This window comes from Arachis ipaensis, chromosome B02 (assembly GCF_000816755.2).
Source record: "Arachis ipaensis cultivar K30076 chromosome B02, Araip1.1, whole genome shotgun sequence".
In the NCBI taxonomy this organism is placed as follows: domain Eukaryota; kingdom Viridiplantae; phylum Streptophyta; class Magnoliopsida; order Fabales; family Fabaceae; genus Arachis; species Arachis ipaensis.
The window spans coordinates 21929704-21954102 of NC_029786.2; the positions used below are offsets into that span (position 1 = coordinate 21929704).

Below are 24399 nucleotides of genomic sequence, written 5' to 3' on the forward strand. Positions count from 1 at the left end.
AATACTCTTTTTATAATAAAAATTAATATTTATTTATTAAATTAAAAATAACATATAAAATGACATATTTTAGTACTCTTTTTAAGTATTCTCAATAATCTTATTTATGAATTCTAACTTTTTACTAGTTATGCTTTTATTATTATTTATGCTTAATTTTTTATTTAATTTATCATTTCTAATACGAACAATAATACATATTATAAAAAATTAGAATAGTAAACCATGCACAAGAATTATAATAATAAATTTTACAATGTCAAACAAAAAATATTCTATAATTTTGTTAGTACTCTCAGTATTCTTTTATTTAGTATTATTTTAAACCGTAAAATTTTATTACTTATGATTTCATTGTTATGTATGATTAGTTTTTTATTTACTTTATCATTTTTAATAAAATCAATAATTCATATTATAATAGAATTACAATAACAAATTTAATAAAAAATCAAAATATAAAAAAAGTACTAAAAATTGAAAAAAATTTAAAATATTTGAAATGACTTGAAACAAATATAAAAATTCTTTTGAAAAAAAATCAATAATGATCATCAAAGGTGAACTCACGTTGAAGTGAATGCAGAAGCAACAATTTTTTTGCTTCCAGTAAACGCACTTTTAAGCTGCAAAATCACTTCTGCGTTTAGAGGAAAAAGATTGCCAAACATCAAAAAGCAGCAGCGTTCAAAGAACTTCAACGCACTTTCCTCTCAAACGGGTTTGCCAAACACACCCAATATGTTTTGATAATGCTAGTGAATTTAGATCCCAAGCATTTAATGATTTTTGTATGTCAACTGAAATTACGATAAAAGAACCTGTTGTTATGTACACACTCAAAATGGTCTAGCAGAATCATTATTAAACGCCTCTCGTTAATAGCTAAATCATTACTTATGAGAACTAAAATGTCTGTTTTAGCATGCGACATGCTATTTTTCATGCTACAGCACTTATACGCATTAGACCAACAAGTTATCTTAAATCCTCCCCATTACAACTGACTTGCGGTCAGGAGCCAAACATTTCTCATCTTAGGATATTTGAATGTGCAGTTTATGTCCCAATTGCTCCACCACAATGCACAAAGATGGGACCCCAAAGAAAATTGGAGATATATGTTGGTTGTGAATCTCCGTCAATTATAAAATACTTTAAACCCACGACGAGTGATTTATTTAAGGCAAGATTTTCTGATTTTCACTTTGATAAAATAATTTTTCCAAAATTAGGGGAAGAAAATAGTCAGTTGAAAAAAGAGATGACTTGAAATACATTGTCATTATCCATTTAGATCCTCGCACTAGACAATGTGAATTAGAAGTACAAAAGTCAATTCATATGCAAAATATTGCAAATCAATTACCACACGCATTTACTAACCTAAAGAGAGTAACCAAATCTCACATTCCAGCTGCAAATGCACCAATAAGAATAAGTGTCTCAGAAGGACAAATTGTTAGTGCAAATGAAATCAATTCACGTCAAAAGCGTGGAAGACTAATCAGTTCTAAGAATAAAAATACCGGAAAAAAGAGAGAGATAATTAATCATGATGGTCATAATATGGAGACAAGTACTCAGAGGAGATTCGAATACATAAATATTGATGAAACCTCTGAAGAAGTTCAGGTACTTGAAAATGAAGAGATCTCAATAAATTATGTCACTACCGAAAAAATATGAGACCGAAAGTATACTATTGTTGATAACATTTTTACTTATAATATTGTTGTTAAATTAGTAAAGCAAGATGAGGATCATAAACTAAAATCTGTCAAAGAATGTAGACAGAGAGATGATTGGCCAAAATTAAAAGAGGCAATTTAAGTTGAATTAACTTCTCTTAAAAAAAACGTAAACTTTTTGGTCTTATAGTCAAAACACCTGAAGGTATAAAATTAGTGGGATACAAGTAGGCTTTTGTACGCAAATGCAATGAGAAAAATGAAATAGAAAGATAGAAAGTTCGACTAGTAGTACAAAGATTCTCACAAAAATTAAACGTGGTATTGACTATATGAAAACATATTCTCCTGTGGTAGATTCAATTACGTTAAGATATTTTATTACTCTAACAGTGCATGAAAAACTTAAGATACGTCTAATGGATGCTGTTATAGTCTATTTATACAGCTCAATTGATAAAGAAATTTATATGAAAATCTCTTAAAGATTTAAAGTGCCTGAAGCATATAATAGTTCTTCGAAAATTTGTTTAGTAAGACTTCAAAAATTCTTGTATGGATTAAAATAATCTGGATTTATGTGGTATAAATATTTCAGTAAATACTTATTGAAAGATAGAAACAAAAAATGACTATGTATTTCCATGTGTGTTCATAAAAAGGTTTGAATCTAAATTTGTTATTATTGTAATATATGTTGATGATTTAAACACGATTGGATCACCCGAAGAGATTCCAAAAACTGTAGATTATTTAAAAAGAGAATTTGAAATGAAAGATCTTGACAAGATAAAATTTTGCCTTAATTTATAAATTGAACATTTTAAGGATGGTATATTCATACATCAATCAACTTATATTGAAAAATTTTTGAAAAAATTTTATATGGACAAGGCACACTCATTAAGTACTCAAATGGTAATGAGATCACAAGATGTGGATAAAGATCCATTTCGACCTTGTGAAAGTAATGGAGAGCTCCTTGGTCTTAAAGTACCTTATTTTAGTGCTATTGCTGCACTAATATATCTCGCTAACAATACAAGACCAGATATAACATTTTCAGTAAACTTGTTACCGAGATTTAGTTCTTATCCAACTAGAAGACATTGGAATGGTATCAAACATATATTAAGATACCTTCAACGATCTATTGATAAGGGTTCGTTTTACTCTAATGAAACAACATTTCAGTTAGTTGGATATGCAGATGCATGTTTTCTTTCTGATCCGCATAAAAGCAGGTCACAAACAGGTTATCTATTCACAAGTGGAGGAACAACTATATCTTAGCGCTCAACGAAGCAAACTATAGCGACAACCTCCTCAAATCATGCAGAAATATTGACAATTCATGAAGCAATTCGAGAATGTATTTGACTTATGTCAATCACCCAAATATGTTCAAGATATGTGGTTTATCCATGAAGAAAATACCAACAGTCATATACGAAGATAACTCTGCTTGCATACATAAATTAAAGAAAGGATACATCAAAGGAGATAGAACAAAAACATATCTCACCAAAGCTCTTCTACTCTCATGATCTTCAACAAAGTGTTGATATAGACGTTCAACAAATTCATTTCAATGGTAATTTAGCAGATTTGTTCACTAACGCACTACCTACTTTAACATTTAAGAAGCTAGTATACAAGATGGGGATGCGCCGACTAAGAGATATCAAGTGATGTAATTATTAACACTACAAAAAAACAGGGTTAAAACGGCGGTTATTTTGGGGAATTACGGTGGTTAGAACCGCCATTATTACCGAAAATGGCGCCCCCAAGAAACGCCGTTATTCTGGGTGCCATTCTGGTTATTACGGCGGTTCTCTGAGGGTTAAAATGGCGGTTTCTGACTTGTTTAAAATGGCGGGTATAACCGCCGTTTTTTCCAGGATGTTGTGGCATCATTTCTGTTTAAAATGGCGGTTTTTAACCGCCGTTTTTACCATTATAACCGCCATTTTTACCAGATTATAATGGCATCTTTTGTGTTTAAAATGGCAATTTCTAACCGCCGTTTTTACCAAGTTATAATGGCATCTTTTGTGTTTAAAATGGCAGTTTTTAACCGCCATTTCTACCAGCGTATAATGGCATCGTTTTCATTTAAAATGGGGGTTTCTAACCGGCGTTTGTACCTAATTATGATGACAATTTTATGCTTTTTAAAATAAGATTGAAACTACCAATTTAAAGTGATATTTTCAAAACTCACTTAAAAATCTCATAATAACTAAAAGGCATAATCATAAATCAAACATCATTAGATGATTTTTAATTCATACATGATCCAAAAGTCATAATCCAAGTCATAATTGAAATGTCATAATCTAAAAATAAAGTATCAAAGTAACATTTTTCAATAATACGTCTTAACATATAATTCTTAATATACGTCTTAACATATCAAGCAAGGTCATGCTTCCTTATTGCTTGCTCCAGAAGACCTACTTCCTAACTCTTTTGGTGATGGAATCTCACTATCCTGATCCAATCCCTACAACAAAAATATAACTATTATGAGCACAAGAAATGCAAAAAAATGGCATATATTGATATACATTTATCATGTCTAATTACATAGCATTGATACAATAATGAAACTAATTTAAAATTATAGAGCCAACTAATCACTTGAAAACATTTAAAATACAAGGCCAGTCCAATCATTCAGAGATTCAGCCTTTAATTGATGCTCTAAATCTCTAATACATAAAGTAAGGTTACATTTGTAAAACAATCCATTATGCTTACTTTTCAATAATATATTAACTAACTAACTAAAAAGAGAGTAAAACAACAACAACAACAATTATTATTATTATTATTATTATTATTATTATTATTATTATTATTATTATTTTAGTAATAACAATAATTATCCTATTTTTGATTTACGTTTTGGGCTCAATTATATAAATCAAGATATCTTTTCATGGTTAAAAAAGCATATATAGCATATTTGTACCGAAAGTCAAAACTACTGGCCTCTCGGCCTTCTGCACCATGAATACAATTTTATTATTTATTTATATTCACTTACAATAAAAGAGATGAAATTTATCCAAACCTAATGGAAACTAAAGAAATTTTCTTCACTCTTTGGTGTACTATCCTGATTGTAATATAATATATAAATTAATAAACTAAAAGTTTAAACATTAAAAATATATCACTGTCATTTATAGATCAGGTTTCGATCATATTTCATTAGTACAAGAAGTTGCCTTAAACCAGATTTTCACCAACATAAGGTACAAACAGAGATCCTAATGAGAACTCATACCAACATGAGATGTGTTCCCAATACCATTGAATACATTGAATACTAATTTCCCTCTAACTAGCAAGCATCAGCAAAGTTTCTTAAATTACTCTATAAATAGTGGCACCCAATATTAATTTTAATAATTTGAACCCGAACCCCCTCCCTTTTTTTCTCTTTCTCTCTCTGTTCTGAATTCTCTAAATAATGGCTCAAACAACCAGTGGCAATTTGCAAGAAACAACACACTAGGAAAAGACATTTTCCTTCTCAAAGTGGGTTTCATTCAAAAGAGGAACAAACCATTCAACTAAGATTAATGTCATTATAAAACTCCAAAGATTTTCAAGTTATAGTGAGCATACAAACCTGTTTTCCATCTTGTGGATAAGGGAGTGATTGCTCTATGTATGCAGTGGTTCCTAATGAAATCAAGATTCAATTTGCAAATAGCCAATTATAAACATTGTGAACCTTCAAAGAAATACGAAAAAGCAAGATAATGATTCCAAAACTATAGTAATAAACTGAGGAATTGTTACCAACAATCTATAACTAAAGGCACATCATCTATGATAGAAATTATAAGCAATATCAGACCAACATTTTGAGAATACTGATAGGAGAAGCACACAAAATATCAAAACATTTTATAACACAATCAATATTTCATTTTTTTGTAATTCAACAAGTACACATTAAGATTATTCCCGGTAGCAAGGGAGCCGAGAAAATGAAAGGGGCACCCTATGAACAAAGGATCCTCAAAATATCAAAATTTTGACTTCTTACATTAACAGCAGCTTCGGATTTATAGTAACAAGATCTCTTAATGATTCTGTACAGTATCCACTGCTTCCCAAATGTATTCATGAACTTAATGTACTTAACTAACAGCCAATCCATCCAAAGTTTCCATCAACTCTACATTTTTGTATTGCAGAAAATTTAGAAAAAAAAAACTAAACATTAACGTACAAGTTTACTAAGATGCTTACAATAAATCAAATCACATCAGCTAGAATTGTCAACATATTATGCTTGCAAACCATGTGATAGAATAGAAAAAAAAAAAGGGAAAGGAAAAAAAAGAAAAGATAAGGAAGTCAAGATTTAAAACTTCAGGCTAAAACCACCAATAACAAGAGACTCACTTCTCAACCTAATCTATAAAGAAAAAAAAATATACAACCATTCAGGTAGGTAAATTTAAAACCTTACATGCCTTTGCTGACTGTACGTTGCAAGTTGTGATTTTTTTGGAAAAAGAAAAAAGAACAGAAAAGCAGCTTATACTATCTTCAGTTGTATCTAACTATCTATTATTGGGAAAAACATTGATGGTTCAACCCACCATCAGAGCTAAGAATGAATAAATGACAGTCAAGAGAATGGAGCTTACATGTATCCAGCCTAAAGGAAACAGTGATAAGCTGTCCTGAACTTCAAATATTTTTTCTTCATTCAATGTTGAACACTGAACAAGAAATTAAATTAGACATACATTTCTCAACTAAAAGTAATTAAAATGACAACAAACAATTTAAAAAAATCATTAATGAATCATGAGAGAATTACAGCATGTTAATCAAATCTAAGTGCAATGATATGTTAATCAAATCTAATAAGTAAGATCATAGTGAAACAGGACATGATCAGTCCCAATTATTAAGTTCAAATTTCCAACATGACTACTGCTGTACCGCATGTATAAAATATAAGTACTAGCCTTCAATAGAGCAACTCAGATTGCTAGCAAGAACAGATGACTCGAACTCATTTACAGAGCAAGGGCATATTTTGATTTCTAGAATTTATCCAAAAGATATAAATAAATAAAAAAATAAATGTTCAGTTAATGCAAAAAATATTGAACAGAGCAAGGGCAGCAGAGCTAAACAACTACAGAGATTACTCATTTATAACTACCTAGGTGAGCAGATCGTGTGGCCAAACCCAGTGGTGTTTCCTTCTGCAAACACAAAGCAGCTAACATTTAGTTTATTAAAATAGAAAGAAGCAAATTTAGGATGACTGCAATCATGTTGATGAATTATTAGAAGTTTAAAAACAAATTTAAATCAAAACTACCTGCTGTTAGTGTATTAAACAGTTTAGGCATTTGGCATTTGGCAATCACTGCTGCGTCAGGAGCATTCTTAAAGCAATAAAATTACAATAATGATGTTAATAGTACTTGATTTAGCATTCATGGAAATTAAATCTAAAATATGGCACCACAAAGCTTCACATGGTAACTAACTAATAAGATATATACTATTTATTGTTTTCAACAATTTTAATGGGCTAATTGTTACATATTTCTTGAGAACACTTAAGAAATTAAACGTAATATTATAGATGAAATATCAATAATCATTCCTCTCTTTTTACAAAATCTTGAAAACAAGAGATACTATTTTGTTAAAAATCAAAGAAACCATGTTCAAGTAAATTTGATCTGTTGCACTTATTTAAGCCTAAACCTGTTTTAGATTCCAACTGTGAACCTTTCAGCAGATTTAGTCTTCAATAAAACAATTGAACGAGCTCATCAATTTAAACTTTGAAGTAAAATGTCTTGTAACATACAAATTAATTTATGACATCATTAAATCAACTATCAACTAAATCTAAATGTTTTTGCTTATTCTTACAGCATTCTTCTTCCCAGATTATCCTCTATGACATCATTAAATCAAATATAACCTCAAAAGGAAGTGCGAAGTGCGAAGTGCGAAGTGCAGAAAAGGAAAATCAAAAGGAAAAAGAGATGTTAAGCGAAGATTCGTGAACATGCAGCATAAAACATTAGAATAACCTCAAAAAAGCTGAGTAGCAATGGCAAGAAAGAGCCGTCGGCGGCGACAACGAGCTCGGCGGCGTGAGGGAGTGTAGTAAACTAGTGGCAATGAGCAACGTCAACGGCAGATCTGAGATCCGAAAGAAGGGAGGGTGAAAGGTTGAGATCTGAGATCTGAGATCAGAGATTTGAGGTGAATGTAGCCTAGAACAAGGGATGGTGAAAGGTTGAAGAGGAAGCGGCGGTGGAGGTTGAAGAGGAAGCGACGGTGGAAGTTGAAGAGGTAGCTACGGAGAGAGACGAAGGAGATCAGGGATAGAAGGGAAATTGTAAAGCGAGCCCTCATCTGTTTCAAGCTAGGGTTACTGTAAATTTTTATATTATATACGTGTGAAAATGGCGGTTCAAAACCGCCATAATCACTTGAACCGCCACCAAACTCAAAGTTCATTATGGCAGCAACTAAAAATGCCATAATAATCGGTTATTAAGGCGGTTTTTTAAAACCGCCGTAATATTAATGCCATTTTAAACTCTTTTTTTTGTAGTGTAAGGGGAGTAATACAGGTTATACTCTTTTCTTTAACCATGGCTTTTATCCCACTGGATTTTTCCTGGTAACGTTTTTAACGAGGCAGTTACCTAACGTATTACACTAGGAATATCCAAGGGAAGTGTTATAATATATCTATTATGGATGTCCTATATTGTAACTGTATTTTAAATTTCAATAGATAGAATCAGTTAACTTAGCTGAGTCAGCTAGAAATTAGACTCTTAGTTATAAATAATCCCTTTTTGATATTCTATGTACAACATAATCATTAATAAAATCGTCTACTATTCTCCCTATTCTCTTTCTTCTCTTTTTTCGTCTCAAATTCTAATCCTTATTTTCATAACAATTTGACCATTTTTAAATTTGAAGAAATTAATTTTACTCAATATTTTTTTTGTTGAGGCTTATCTTGGATAATCAACAATAGAGTTGACAAAAGGTGGAATTGGCATCATATTTTATGAGAAAAAATCCCAAAAAAAAAAAAATTTCACCGTAAAAATTAAATAACAAAAAATATTACTTAATTTTTGTAATACTTTTTTAAGTGTTATTAAAATTATATAGTCATTATAAGTATTATAGTTTATAATCATAGATAATTAAACACCATTGCATGCATCCAATTTCAAAGCTTAAAAATAAAGTTTTAGAGAATTAAAAAATGTCTAAACATGTTCACAACTAGAAAATAGATTAATACATACAGATTTACAGACAGATTTAGTCTTTATTACAGGCAGATTTTTGGTTACCGACGAAATTACCGACGGATTTTGTTCCTCTGTAAAAGCCTCGTCGGAAATTATTTACCAACAGATTTTTTTCCGTCGGAAAATTACCGACGGATTTTTACCAGTTACCGACGAATTTTTCCTCTATAAATTCTCCATCCATTTCCCTGAAATGTCAAAATTTCCGACGGATTTTTCGTCTGTAATTACAGACGAATTTTCTGACAGATTTTCTGTCGGTAATTACAGACGGATTTTCCGTCTGTAAATACAGACAGATTTTCTGACAGATTTTTCGTCTGTAATTTGAAACTTGAAAAATCATCCCACACTCTGAATACAGACAGAAAATCCGTCTGTAAATTCGTCGGTAAGGTAAAATAATTTTTTTTTAAAATTTTTTATTGCAAAATAAATATTTTAGATTTGTTTTTTAAATTTACTCCATCAAACACACTATAAATTGAAAAAAGAAAGCCAAAAATCACATAGATAAATATAATATTCATTACATGATACCTATAAAATTGGATGTTATTTTTCAACACCATTATCCAATATCTCACTGTCTCAATAAAAAGATACTCCAAAATTTCTTTTAAACTACAACAGAGAAAGGCATGACTTCAGCCTAAATTTTAAAACTATTTCCTCATGCTCTCTTTAAAGTTTAAACTCTCCAATCTAATCTGAGTTACATGATTCTTCACTCCATGGTAGACTCTTGTGTGGCTGAAACTTGAAAGTATTTGTTCATCTACTTCTTCTTTGATTTGTTTGCATTGGACTGAGCATATGCAGTTTTCTAGTGTCAAAAAATAGGACATGGACAGATTTTAGAAGTCTAGCGATGTTTTATAGGATTAAGAAAAAATGAAGGAAGATAACAAAAACACAACTTTAAAACAGAACTGCAAGAGAGAGAGAGAGAGAGAGAGATAGAGAGAGAGAGAGAGAGAGAGAGAGAGAGAGAGAAAGAGAGAGATGCTTGCATAACTATATTTAAAAAAGTCAGCACAATCCAGTAAGATGTACAATTTAAAAACTTCAATCTAATAATAACTATATTTAAAAACAATCACATATTATTTTTGCATAAATAGATAAATTGAAATTAGATACCTGCTGCTTGAAATCATAAGGGTCAGCACCCTTCTCCTTCATGTCAGCAGTTTTTGCAGTTTCTCTCTCAACTTCCTTCTCATAAGATACTAATAGAGTAGATACTTGAATGCTGAAATTACTATAGCTCTAAATTTATTTATCTCAACTAAAGCATATCTTGAGAATGCTTTCAGAACTGACTAAATCCTAAAAACGACAATCAGCAGCAAGTAAAACTTTCAAGGCAATATCATTATCAATCGGAGTACCGTAGAACCCATAAGTTGCAGGAGTGTAGAACTTGAGTACAGCAAAGTTGTAGTTGCATATGCATATAAATATATGTTTACCACCAAACAATAATATCTAAGATTTTCATAAATAACTCAGACACATGTAGAATTAATCTATTATGACAGGATAGTTGTCCATCCCCACCATATATACGTCTGTGTGTGTTAAGAGCATATCTACAGAAGGTACTACCAATACTTTGCTCATGGCAGCTACTCTTAGTGGCAATGGCCTCAAATTACTTTTAATTTGGGGAACAGCAGATGGTGAAATAGTAGAATTCATGGATGTAGATGATGATATCACTTCTGTGATATATGATTGTGCGCTTGACTTTGAGAATCCAGAACCCTGGACAAGAGAAGAAGAAAATAGGAGGTAGGGAATACTTCATATTAATATAAAATAATGAACATTGAAGATATCACAAGAACCAGAATCAGAAATATTTGAACCTTTTTGTTCGTGGTAAATGCTTCTTGAACTGTCTCTGCATCACGCTGTCGCTTTGTCTGAGATGCCTTCATTGTATCAATCACCAATTCAGAAGAAGAGTCCTCCTTGTAGCAAATTTGAATCCTATAAATAATAGCATAGATCCAAAGTTGAACAGCAACAAGCAGCATAGTAAAGTTCAAACCTTCTATAACGAACACTCCAGCCTCCCTCACCATCTAAGGATAAAACTACATCATGGAATGCAACTAATGTTGGACGATGTGATATGGTAATGCATGATGTTCCCATGGCCCGAACTTTAGTACAAAACCGTTCTTCCATGTCAGTTGTGACAGCACTTGTGCATTCATCTAGAATTGCAAATTTAGGCTTATGGTAGAAAAGCCTAGCCATGCTTAATCTTTGTTGCTCACCCAAAGAAAGTTCATCACCCCAGTTTACCTCTTTTTCAGGGGGGTAACGGTCCAAAAGATACTCGAGATCAACCTTGGACAGATGTGCAAGCAATTCAGATGAATAATAAAGTAAAGAAATATAACAATTCAATATAACTAGACAGTAATATGGCATTGAATTATCAGAATAACAGCAACTGTAGCACCAAGGTACTTCAATAAAAAGTCCTGAATCATGCCAAACCACCAATGGTCATGTAGGACACTACTCAAATGCCTAACCAAGGTCTTAAACTTCTGCTGAATATGGGCATCTTCTCTCATCTCTCCACCATAAAATGATATACTTTCCGAGTGAGTCCTCAATCGCGAGTGAAGCTGTCGATAGTCTCCTTCCAGTTGCTGCTCTCTGGACATTAGTTTACTAAATGGAGGAGAGCATTTTCTGATTGTGGTCCCAGCTACAAGTACATAGCCCTGAAGAGGAAACAACATTTATTGAGAATATAAAGAATGATTTCTGCGTAACATTTGTCTGACAGTCTCCAGCCATCAGCAACATATCTAGAAAAAATGTTAACAGTAACTGTCAATGAGACATCTGCATAACAGAAAACTTCAATTATGGTGGTACCAATATCCAGAAGACATATTTTGGACTTGCATATGAACACAGCCGCCAAGTGTATAGCAGTCCATCAGTTAGTGCAGTTAAATCATCCCAAACAATTTCACTTAACTTTGAGCAGAACCGTGGCACATCGCTTGCAATTCTGTGCTCTGGGTTAGTTATCCGACCATCACAATGTGATATTTTGTAGTACACCATATTCTGGAAGAAAAACAAATAATAAATACAATACTGACAATATAAGCAGAAATTCACAGTTTCATGAAGAAACTATTCTGGTGAATCCATAATCTTTATGCACCATAAGCCCCACAATAAAATTCTGGAAATATTTTGTGATTTCAAATACTGAGAATTGAGAGTAAATAAGGAAGTGAATTTGACTTATAAACAGGTAAGAGATAACAAACTCAAGTAGGATTAACGTAAAAAATAAATGCAGATACTTCCAACGACTGCAGGAACCCCTAAACATATCAAAAGTGTAGTATAAACACCAAATATATACAACTAGTAGTAGTATTATTAGAACAGAGGGCAAGTGATGCAGAGTCTGAGTTACAACTAGTCTACAAATGAAATTACACTACTATTCACTCTGCTTCTGCTCTTGCTCTTATTGGATCCCCCAATGCAAAATATACATCTTATTTTTCTGGGTATGATGCATTTATATCTGGTAATTTAATAGTGTAACACTGTATATGTTCACCAGGAACAAGAACAGGAACAAAAACTGGTCAATGTGGGTAATGTCAAACAGAAAATAATACCAACAATCAACGTCACATGATGAATAAGAAGAGATTGATGTGTGTAAGTGGCATTAGCAAAAAATGAAAGCATAGAACTAAGTACACATTTCCACAGGATCAAAAAGAAGCACAACATCTGATTAATTATCATAATCAACGTTTACACTCAGTGGAAGTCGAATGATATAAATAAAAATCCCAAGCATGCATATAGATAAGTTATTTTTGATAATTTGATTTTGATGCATGACAAGCATGCATAAGTTTTTCACATAGGCATCCAATGACGTGTTGCCATATCATTGAAAGTATTTGGCCGTTATAATAATTACTTCAAAATTCATAGAAGCAGGGAATAAGAATAGATGAGCTTATATAACATTTTATATTGACACTTAAATCTATATTTTCTGTTGTTACTTTTCCTCACATGTCCAAGAAAAAAAATAATTAAATGCATGTGGCCTCAATTTTTCAAGTAAGCAATCCAAAAGAAATAGTAAAGTGAAATTGATTGAAATTGACTATCAGAAACTGCTTCTCTAGTTAGTTATTAGACTCTTTTTAAAATTATATTTAATATAAAAAATTATACCTTATCTCCATCAGTGAGGGACAATCCTTTCTGCTGATCTACTTCTGAAACTTGAAAACAGTGAAAATAGTGACACCACTGGTGAATGCTTGAGTAGAATAACATGGAAGCCCCAAAAGACTTAAGAATTATAGAGAGCACCAAAAAACACTAACCATTAACTTCCAAAAGGTTATTTCTGCTCCCATCAGTTCAAGAATCCTCAGAATCATTGGATTTGGTTGTCAAGCAGTGTCTTGCCTCAGTTTGTTTGCCTGAAATTCTCGCTGCCACTGATCCGCGGCGCAATCTCCTGTATATGATTGGATTTGGTTGTCTTGCCTTTGTTGTTTCAAGATATTGCAAACCAAAATGAAGAAGTCAGTGAAACAAAAAGTCAACTATTGTTCTGTTCTAAAACAGAAGGCATACTCAAAGATGATCAAACAAGTGGATCACTGGATTTTAAAACAAGCAAAAAGTCACTGCTCTATAATACATTAACAACTCCTGAATCATTTGCATTCAGAAATTGAAAATAAATCCTCAACCCACCTATATATGATGACACACTTTAATTTCCTAATTTGGAGGAATGCCACACTTCAAAATCAAAGCTATAACTATAACTGATTACACAATGATCCATCATAACAGGGAATTGTTTCATAGAAGCTGCAATTCTTCCTCCTTAACTAAAGTAAAAAAAGATATGTGATTGATTTATATCTAAACCCTAAACCTATTGCAAGCGCTAACTTGATTTTGACCTAAACATCAAGATTGAAATCACGACCAATAGATAACAAGAAATCACAAGTTGATATCAATTCTGAATGAAGAAAATGGAATCGAGAAAAAGAAAAGGCTTACAACGACGATGTCAGGGTCACACTAGGGAAGCTGGTCTTTGCCGGAGAAGAAGTTACCAACAGAGTCAACTATCATTCCAAGCTTCGCCATTCAACAACAACCACCGAGTTTCCACCGAGTTTCACGAATCGTTGCAGAAATGACCGACAAAAAATCTCTTTCTTCGCTGATAATAAAATAATTGATAAACCTACAACAAGCTCAATCAGCATCAACACAACAAGAAGATAGAAACTGCTAAGAAAAATTGATAAACCTAAAATTGGCACAGAAAAATTGAACCCTAAGCACCAGAATCACAAAATCAGAGTATACCTGAAATTCACTAAGGGAGCAAACGCGACAAGAGTGGCGGCGGAGGAAGCTCATGCGACGCGAACGGCGGTAACGGCGGAAAAAGCTCATGTGACAGAGAGAAGAAGCTGTTCGTGCGACAGAGAGAGGAAGAAGCTTGTGTGGAGTGTGAATAAAGCTCGACACACTCAGGTTAAATTAGGTTTAAATCAATATTACCGACGGAAATTTTTAAATTACAGACGGATTTTCTATCTGTAACCATTTTTCACGAAAAAAATTATTCTTTTCGACAGAATTATCGACGAATTTTCTTTTTTGTCTGTAATTATGCTAATTCATTTTTTTTATTTTCCGACAAAAAATCTCTCTGAAATTCTGTCTGTATTTCCGTGGGATAAAATCCGTCAGAAATATCCGTCTGTAATAACTAGTTTTCTAGTAGTGGTTACATTTGAATAAAAAAATAGAATAAATTTTGAAAAGGTCAAATGTCCAAACATGTTAAATTTGAATAAAGAAAAAAAATTAGAGTGAACAAAAAAAGAAGAAGTAAAAATTGATTACAAATTATTGAATTGTTAGTATAGAATTCTAACCAAGTGACCTAACCATATTCTTTAACATAGAATTATTAATTTCTTTTGTAAAAGATTTGGGGGCCATTGATTACGAGAAGTTTCGCCAGCAGATAGATTTATACTCAATAAGAATTAATTAGACAAATATAATGACTTTTTTGAAACAAATAAAAAATCATATTTATATTTTTATTTACACTCAAAATTTTACTCTTTTAGATATTATTTTTTTATTTCAACTGCCTGGGTTATAATAGCAAAATAGATCTTGAATTATAGCATAGATTTTGCCAACAATATAACTGGGATCACTATATAACTTTAAATTATATTTTTTTAATTTAAAAATTTAAATCGTTAATTTTTTTCAAATCGAATATTTAATTAACCATACAAATAGAATAAATATTGTAGTTAAATTGTTATAATAATACCCGTATCGCGGATATTATATTAAACTCATTATCACACTATCTGCCAGTAACTGCGTTATTGCACAACTGTTCCGTTATAATTTTTTACCTTATTTCATAATCAGCGCCTTCGCTATAGCTGTTTGTAACATAGTTACAAAATGTTTAAAACGGTAAAAAAATTAAAAAATTAATTAAAAGAATAAATATGATTTTTATTTATTTTAAAAAAGCCACAAATATAATTGATAAAAATATAATAAATTAATATTTCGTAACATTGCATGTTTGATTAGACACATAACACATTCAATGGATAAAGAATATAAATAAACTAATGTTTCAGAAACATCAAGTTTGATTATCACCAAGGGCTAGAACTAATTAGTACTAACTACTAACAACTAAACTACTTTTGAACAATGAACAAATGTATCTAAAATTCTAAATCTGCATGACAAACTGGACAAGTAGTTTTTTCCCGTTGCAACCAAGAGTTTATACACATTAAATGGAACTCATGAACACAAACTCCAAAAGGTTGAATCAACTCCCATTCTTAAACTATTCTATACAAACTGAATAATAATTAACTTTCCAATGGCTGATTTGTTGGCGTCCTTCTCCTCATCTTTCTCCTCCTTGATGTAGCTCTTAACTGGCGGCAACAACTTTAAAGTGCGCCAAATAGACAACTCCGTTAGTTCTTGTGTTCTCATCAATAATATTATTTTCGTCTGAATTCTCCTTTCAAATTCAGAAATATAAAAAAATAACCAAAACAACTGATGATCATTCAAAATAAAGATAAGAATCACCGAAAATCCGCCTCCTGTGCATAGAGATATAACCCTCGAAATGAGGAACATAAAGGGTAATAATATCATCATTGACCAAAAGGCCGTTCGAATCAGGGGCGGAGCTTAGTTAAGACAAGGGGCATAGCCCCAAACTTTTATTAAAAAATTAATAATACTATTTCAAAAAATAAAAAATTTTTTAATTTTAAACATTCAAACCTTGTTGAATTTGGACTGAACTGAGTGTATTTGTATTTTGCAGCCCTCTATTCAATAAGCAACACTCCATCTATCTTTGAATTTAAATATAAAAAATTAGGCATTTTTTATTTATGTAATTTAATATTATTTTATATTTTACTGTTTATTTAATTTAATTTTTTATATGATAAAAAATATTAGAATATTCAATAAATATTGATATTATTGTATTTGTATAAATTGGTAAAAAATTCAATAAATATTATAAATTTTAATATTTATCCTTCTAATTTCTTTTTTACATATTTTACAGGATATATATTCAAATTTTTATATAAAATAATCATGAAAAATCAAAGAATTGATGCAATTTTAAGAGGAAGGCTAATATTCAAGAAGAACATATAATTTTTAAAATAGGAAAAGTATAGGTAGACAATGAAAATACTAAACAATGTGAACAATGGATAGATCGGATGTTCATTTCACTAGATGTGCGGATGATTATTCTAATATTAAGATTTAGGTGGTTAATTTGGAGGTGTAGTGTGTTTTAATTTGATTGGTGGTTGTTCATATTGTTTAAAAAAATTATTGGTTACCTAGCATTACCCTTTACAATATCAACACCTGTGGATAGTTTTTATACTTTAATGAATCACGAAAAAAGTGAGATACAACCTTCAAAAGTTCAAAGATATGATGAGTTTGACCTTAATTCTTTAGAACGAGACACTAAAAAATGGCTTTAAATTTGGCAATATCACCAAAATTAGAGAGATGAGGTTAGGCGAGCTTATCTTAAATGGGGTCCATATCAAAAACATCTTAACAATTATCTTCTATCTAGCCCCCCAAAATTTTATTTCAAGTTCCGCCACTGCTTCGGATAAAACCAAAAATCCTAGGCATATTAGAAAAGGAAACTTATATAGTATGTCGTCTTTTGTGGTTCACGACCAGAATATTTTGTTGTCAAAAATTATATCAATTTGTTCGTAGGAACTAACTAATTTAGCTTTTGAATCTCACATTGTGCATTTTTTTTAACAAGGGAGCTCAATATAATACAGTGGAGTGACAGAAGAACCAAATCTCAAACATCAACATCCAACGAAATATAAACAGAAAACTATCCCTAGTGTCATCTTCGCCATTGCCATCAACAACGAAAAGGATCCAAATTACTCCACTCTCTATAACTGGTTAAAGATTTCTAGAAAACCTCTTCTACACCCGCTTCCTTGTTATTAAAAATTCGCATGTTCCTCTCTAGCCAAACGTTCCAAATAACAGCAAAGAAGCATATGAGCCACTTGTTGCGCTCCTCTTTCCTATTAACTACACCTGTCCAACTCTCAAAATGTTCTTTTAGTGAATCCGGAATAGACCACAATCTTCCAAAGTCAGATAGCCGTTCACACCACACTTGCCAAGTAAACTCATAACAAAGAAACAAGTGGTGAATATGTTCAACATCTTTTTTACACAATACACACATGTTGTCACTGTGACTAATAATTCTTAACCTATGCAATCTTTCTTTAGTATTTACTTTTCCTATCAAAGCAAACCAAACCAAATAAATAACTCCACTCGTGGCAAAACCAAACCTTTTCATATGGTTCTGGTGAAACTATAGCTGGTGATATCCTCCGGGAGTATTTCTGACTGCACCACCTGCACAAAAGAGTTAGTAAAAAAAAAAATGCATTCCTTGTCAAACTTCCATACAACTCTATCTTGCTTATCATATGCTAGCTTTACAGGCCTTAAGGTGTCATGTAATTGATCTACTAATTCTAACTCCTATTGGTATAAATCTCGTCTCCACTGGAAGTTCCAAATCCAATATAACTCATTCTAAAACCCACAATCCCCTATGACATATCCTCCTCTTTGATTTGAAACAGAGAAAAGCCTCGAAAAACTCATCTTTAGCAAACCACTTTGTAACCAGACATCTTCCCAAAAGCAAGTCCTCCTTCCATCACCCACCTCCATAGGCAACCCAGCAATCATCTTATATCTCACATTACTATCCTTGAACTGCAACTGACAAATATCCTTCCATTGACCCCTCTACTAGGTAATGTCTGAGCTGATAACATCACATTGGAGTTCAAATTATAGCAAGAGCACACAACCTTCTTCCATAATAGACACTCTTCATTTGAAAACCGCCACCACCACTTGAAAAGAAGTGCTGTGTTTCTAACCACGGCATCACCCACCCCCAACCCATCCAACTTTTAGGAACCTGAACCACTTCCCACTTAACTAGCGCCAAACCATTTCTACCTTCCTCCTTGTTCCATAGAAACTTTCTCTGCAACGAAATCAACTTTTATGCCACTGCCTTCGACATCTTATATAGGCTCAAATTGTACACCGGCAAGCTATTCAACACATATTTAATAAGGACTAACTTACCCGCTTTATTGAGCACTTTTGCCTTCCACAAGCTAAGCTTCTCCTCCACTTTATCAATTATCAGTTTCCAAATCCTGACCAGCCTTGAGTTTGCTCCTAAAGAAATGACAAGATATCTGACTGGAAGGTTAACCTCCTTACATCCTAATAAGTTGCACATGTTGTAAGTCCACTGCTGTTCATAATTGATTGGGATTAAACTAGATTTATCAAAATTAATACTTAACCCCGACATCACCTCAAAACACCTTAGCAACCTGGCATAGTTTCTGATGGCCTCCTCCTCCGGTGGACAGAACAATATAATGTCATCTGCAAACTGGAGATGAGGCAACTCTATATTATCCTTATCAACCAGCAAAGGAAAAATACGTCTGTTCCTGACTGCCTCCCCTACTATCCTATCCAGAACATCAACAATTAGAACAAACAAAAAAGGAGACAGTGGATCACCTTATCTCAAACCCCTCTCCATCTTAAAAGGTTTAGATGGTGAGCCATTTATCAGAATCGACATAGAAGCTGTACCAACACACTCCTTTACCCATTCCCTCCACCTCCAACCAAAGTCCATCTTCTGTAATACAATATCCACAAAGCTTCATTTTACCAGATCATAAGCCTTCTGAAAGTCTAATTTAATGATTGCCGCTTTTTTCTTTCTCATCTTTAACCATTGCAATGTTTCGCATGCAATAAGTACCCCATCATATATTTTTCGACCCTTCACAAATGCGCTCTGAGTCTTTCCTACTAGACTTGGCATCACTGATCTCATCCTTCTGACCATCACTTTAGAAATTACTTTATATACGCAACCTACCATACTAATTGGCCTGAGGTACTTAATCTTCTTGGCTCCAATAAACTTAGGTGTTATGGCCACCTACGTAATATTGGAGTCAGAAGACAACCTTGATGACCGAAAGAATTCCAATACAACTGTTGTGAACTCTGCACCAATCTCATCCAAGCACTTTTTAATGAAATTCATGTTATACCCATCACTTATTGGAGCCTTGGATGATTCACAATCCCAAACCGCCTCTCTAACCTCCTCCATTGTCGATATTCTCTCCAATGCTACAGACTCTTCTTCATCAATCCGATTTACCAGTTCGTCCCTAAATTCCACAACCGGCGATCTCAACTGATGATACAAATCCTTATAAAACTCTCTGATAGCAATCTTGATCCGAGCTTGGTTTCTTATCAACCTCTCATTAATTACCAATGCATCAATTCGGTGTTTTTATCCATATCCTTTGTATGCCTGGAGCATGAGATCTGCTTCCAGTGTACTTATTTTCTCACATACCACCGCTTGCAACAGCTTACTAAAGCCTTCCTTCTAGCCTCTAATGTACCATCATAAACTCCATTGCTAGCAATCTCATCTATCTTCCTGATCTCCTCCTCAAATCGCTGAATTTTCTTGTCCATATCGCCAAAATTGTCCTTATGCCATCTCCCCAAAGGCAACGTTAGAGCCTTCAGCTTATCCGTGAACTGCACCTCACCAAGATTTCTCCATTCCTCCCTGATCATTCTTAGAAAACCTTCATGTGTAAACCAAGAGTCTAAGCTTCGAAAGGATGTGGACCACCTTTGAATTCGTAATCCTCAACTATAATTGGGCAGTGATTTGACAAACCTCTCGGTCCGCCTTTTAATCGAATCTCTGGGAACTCCTCAATCCATTTTACACTCACTAGAACTCTATCAATACAACTACAAGAGTGGCCTCTAAACCATGTAAATTTTTTATCATTCAACGGTAAGTCCACTAATTGCATATCTTGAATCCAACTGTTAAATTCTTCTGCAGAGGCTGTTAACCTGTCCTAATATTTCCTCTTTTCAACCTGTATAACCTCATTAAAGTCACCTATGTAAAATATCGGAACTTAACATAAGCCAGTTATAAAGCTCAGTTCCTCCCATACAGCAAGCTTTTCCACTCTAGTATGAGCACCATATACCAAACAGAAAGTACAATTGAATTCATTTTTTAATAGGACTCCTTTAACACATAACTATCTCTCCCCTTTGTAACAGTTATTCATTCTAAACAGCATGTCATCCCATATTAACAACAGACCCCAGGACGTGCCTTCTGATCCTACATACTCCCACCCCACAACATCGCTCCCCCAAATACGTGCTACGTTAAACTTAGTCACAACTTACATTTTAGATTCAACCAAACCTAACATATTCAGTTTTTGCTCATTTTTTAGTTCTTTCACCATACTCAATTGTCCAACACCCCATAACCCCCTAACATTTCAAGAGCTAAAAATCATTTAAAAATTTTGTTACATACCTTTTTGAGATTTTTGGGTCTACATCTTTGTGCCTTTTCTTTCTGCTTTGCCAACCTCCTCTTTTGAGCTAATGCTTTATTCTGTTCTTGGGAAATTGTCATGATATCATCTTCTTTGTTGTACTACACTGCTCCTGATTCAACAGCCAATTCCCACGCCTTCCTATTTTCAAGCATCTGCTCTTCCCTTTCCAAAGCCTTTCCATTACATATCCCCTGTTGCCCAGCACCAATATCCACCCCAACCCTAGTCTTCTAGTGCTCCTTCACCATCTTCAATGAACCCGACTCAGGAGCCCACGACATTTATCCTGGGCACTAAACCACTCACTTTTGCATCTCCATCGAACCCGTCGTCCCTGGAAGAATGGAGTCCAACCATCGTCGGCAATGAAATGTTGCTAGGTGAGGTCTCAGAATCCATAGGAAGGCATCTAGTTGGCTCAATCTCGCCCGCATGGTTCCCCGCCACAAACCCTACGGCGTCGTCATCTCCACTACCCCGTCCTTGCTTGCCAGCTCGGTGGTCTCCCTTGTTGCGTGAAACAGCTGTGCCATCAGAATCTGGATTCTTTTCTTCGATTCAGTCTTGAGTAGCGTCGCACAACCCAATTTTTGGAGAGCAGCCAACCCGACAGAGCACAACCCGACTCAGACTCCCTATCACCAGCTCGCCTCCTATTTCCCCATCAGCATGACATGGGCTTCTGTTTAATGAAAGTTGGCACATTCTGTCTCTTTTAGCACAATTGGCACATACCTTTGTATTGGACCAACTAATGAGCCTGTTTTGGTCAGATATTATGTTCTAAATACAACCTTTATTCAGCCCATCATTATCATAATCCCAACTAACAGTTTTTTCTGATTCAACATCATTAACCAAATCATTATATCCCTTAAAATAAACCCTTCCCTCAAAATCAGCATCATTTGTTACCCTTGGTGCTTGGATTTGAATTGAATTGCAATAACTCCATTCATTCAAAATGTTCTTTGAAATTACCATACCCTTATCAGCTTCTTCCTTCCTTGGCACTGCCATCACCAATTCAACCACCGGATCTCTGCTTACCACTGGCACTATCGAGCTCAAACGGCTTTCACCCAAAATCTCGCCAGCTTTTGGGGGGCAAGGTTTACCTACCTCCTCAAGCTTGCACTGCAATCCATAACTCTCATGACCAACCTCTTTAACTAGGACATCAAATCCACTAGTACCAATTGTGATGTGAATCCACTCGTTGATTATGTCCATAATACAAGTATCAATATGCACCCGTCCCACACTGAATGAAAGGCATGACTCCGTGACTTTGTCACATCTAATAACTTCTCCCCATTGGCTTCCTATCATCTTGAATGTCTCTGCTGACCACGTATGCAAAGGAATACCAAAACACTCTAGCCATACCCTTCGAGTTTTACTACGCTCCTCCTTATCCCATCTCCATACACTATGAAAAAATTGCAGCAAATTGTCCATTTTGAACGTGAAGGCTTCTTTTGCACTGAATACACTATTAAAAGTCAAAAGTGCTTTGTATGCTCATAGTTCTCGTACTTGCACAACTTGAGGCAAATTCTTTCCAATCATGGTCTTCAAAGAATTATAGTCAATAGCCTTTGTCGTACCACCTATTAGACTCCTCTGAAACCAGTCCAGATTCTCTTTTGCGATAGATACTTCCATCTTTTTTGTTCCACCCATTGCCGTATGGGTCTTCTTCTTTTTTTTTTCTCTTTTTTCTCGGTTCTTTCACATTTCTCTCTAAAAACCTTTGGCTCTCCTCATGTGGAGGTAGAAACTTAACAATATTCTGAACGTCATCCGCCTCATAATGTCTCTTCATATTCTTCACTTCATTCGTACGTCAATACCTAGCTTCTATTGAAAGAACCTTGCCTCGTAATCTCATTCTATTTATTTTCGCAATAGCCTTCATAGCTCTACCCTTCGTTGTATATCGGATAAACGCAAATATGTATATTGTTCCATTTTTTTGTTTTCGTGACAGATAGATATCATTTATACATCCAGTTCAATTGAACAAGTGGTATAACTCTTTCTTTGATATATCTTCAGGAAGATGATCTACAAAAATAGAGAACGACTCGTTTTTCAGACGACAGTACTCTTCTCAATTCTAAACCCTCGGATCTATACTAAATTGCCAAGTTCTAATCCACCCGGTGTTTCCCACCCCCTCTCTCTCTTGCTCTCATTCTCACCATTTGATTTTTGCTCTTCTCGCATTGTGTATGTAGTAACACATTATTCAATAATAAATCTTTAAATAAAATTTTAATCTGTAACAAATTAATTTTTAATTTGGCAGACTGAGAGATGCCATAAAAAAAATATTCTTGTAAGTACTTCGATTTAAAGGGTAGATATATTATGTATAGAGAGAAATTAAAGAGAGATTCCAAAAAGATCTGAGTTTGTATAAGAGTTATAAGCTCCTATGAATTATATATAGGTTAGGATAAAGAAGTTTTGGAAATGAAAGATAATTAAGGTAAATAAAAAAAAGATATAATATAATACAGTGAAGTAAAATAATGATTGACGAAAATGAAGGAGTTTTATAAATCTAAAAGTTGCTTTGAATGAAGAAAATGACAGGAGATTCAATATGGGATTTGAATCCTCTAAAGTTTGAATTTCACTTTAGAGAATAAAGTATGATCTTCTACCCTTTAATAGTTTCTCTTTCATATTTATTCTTGGTCCCACCTATGAAATCAATGGTGAGAGATCACACTTTACTCTCTAAAGTAAAATTCAAACTTTAGAGGATCCAAATCCTTCAATATGTATGAGATTAATAAACCAATGATAAACGATAGCAATATATTTTAAATTTTAATTTAATAAAAAAAGATATAAACTATAGTAGATATGTAGGATATATAATTATGTTAAAACAATTTTCATTTATCCATTAATTTTTTTTACGAGATAAAATTTACTAAATTAAACTCCGTTTACATCGGTTCAGTTTAATTTGATTTTGATTAAAAACGCAACTGTATATATTCTGAATTAAATCAATATCATCAGTTTGATTTAATTTGAAAAATTGCTTTGAACTAAAATAAACAAGATTTAATTATTCTGTAGCTTTTTATAGTTTTACCGAATTTTCAATTAGGTCCCTATATTTTGTTTTTTTTTTTTTCATTAATTTGTTATTCT

The 24399-nt window shown here is 33.2% G+C and overlaps 2 long non-coding RNA genes across 15 annotated transcripts in view; both read right to left on the reverse strand.

The window, feature by feature from the left end:
• The window catches only part of LOC107625099, a 25909-nt gene extending 3557 nt beyond the window's left edge, over positions 1 to 22352 (reverse strand). Inside the window, exons 1-8 of one of the 7 annotated variants that reach the window (XR_001617071.2) lie at positions 22341 to 22352; positions 7790 to 8127; positions 7060 to 7126; positions 6898 to 6940; positions 6371 to 6445; positions 5761 to 5892; positions 5338 to 5390; positions 3947 to 4200 (exon numbers count right to left, since the gene is read on the reverse strand). This is a non-coding gene — a long non-coding RNA (uncharacterized LOC107625099). Of the gene's footprint in view, positions 1 to 3946; positions 4201 to 5337; positions 5443 to 5760; positions 5893 to 6370; positions 6446 to 6897; positions 6941 to 7059; positions 7127 to 7789; positions 8128 to 22340 lie in introns of those variants that run through there. The other 6 variants (XR_002357221.1, XR_001617072.2, XR_002357222.1 and 3 more) reach the window with 6 other exon arrangements.
• On the reverse strand, positions 9549 to 14700 carry LOC107625100. 8 transcript variants are annotated; one of them, XR_002357228.1, is made up of 9 exons: positions 14465 to 14700; positions 14150 to 14339; positions 13453 to 13618; positions 13298 to 13347; positions 12057 to 12148; positions 11599 to 11793; positions 10918 to 11407; positions 10187 to 10813; positions 9549 to 9869 (listed from the first exon to the last, which is right to left on the reverse strand). It is a non-coding gene; the product is annotated as an uncharacterized LOC107625100 (long non-coding RNA). The 8 variants fall into 8 exon arrangements; XR_002357230.1 differs by having other exon boundaries at positions 10918 to 11019; positions 11103 to 11793; XR_002357229.1 differs by having other exon boundaries at positions 10187 to 10275; positions 10655 to 10813; positions 10918 to 11793.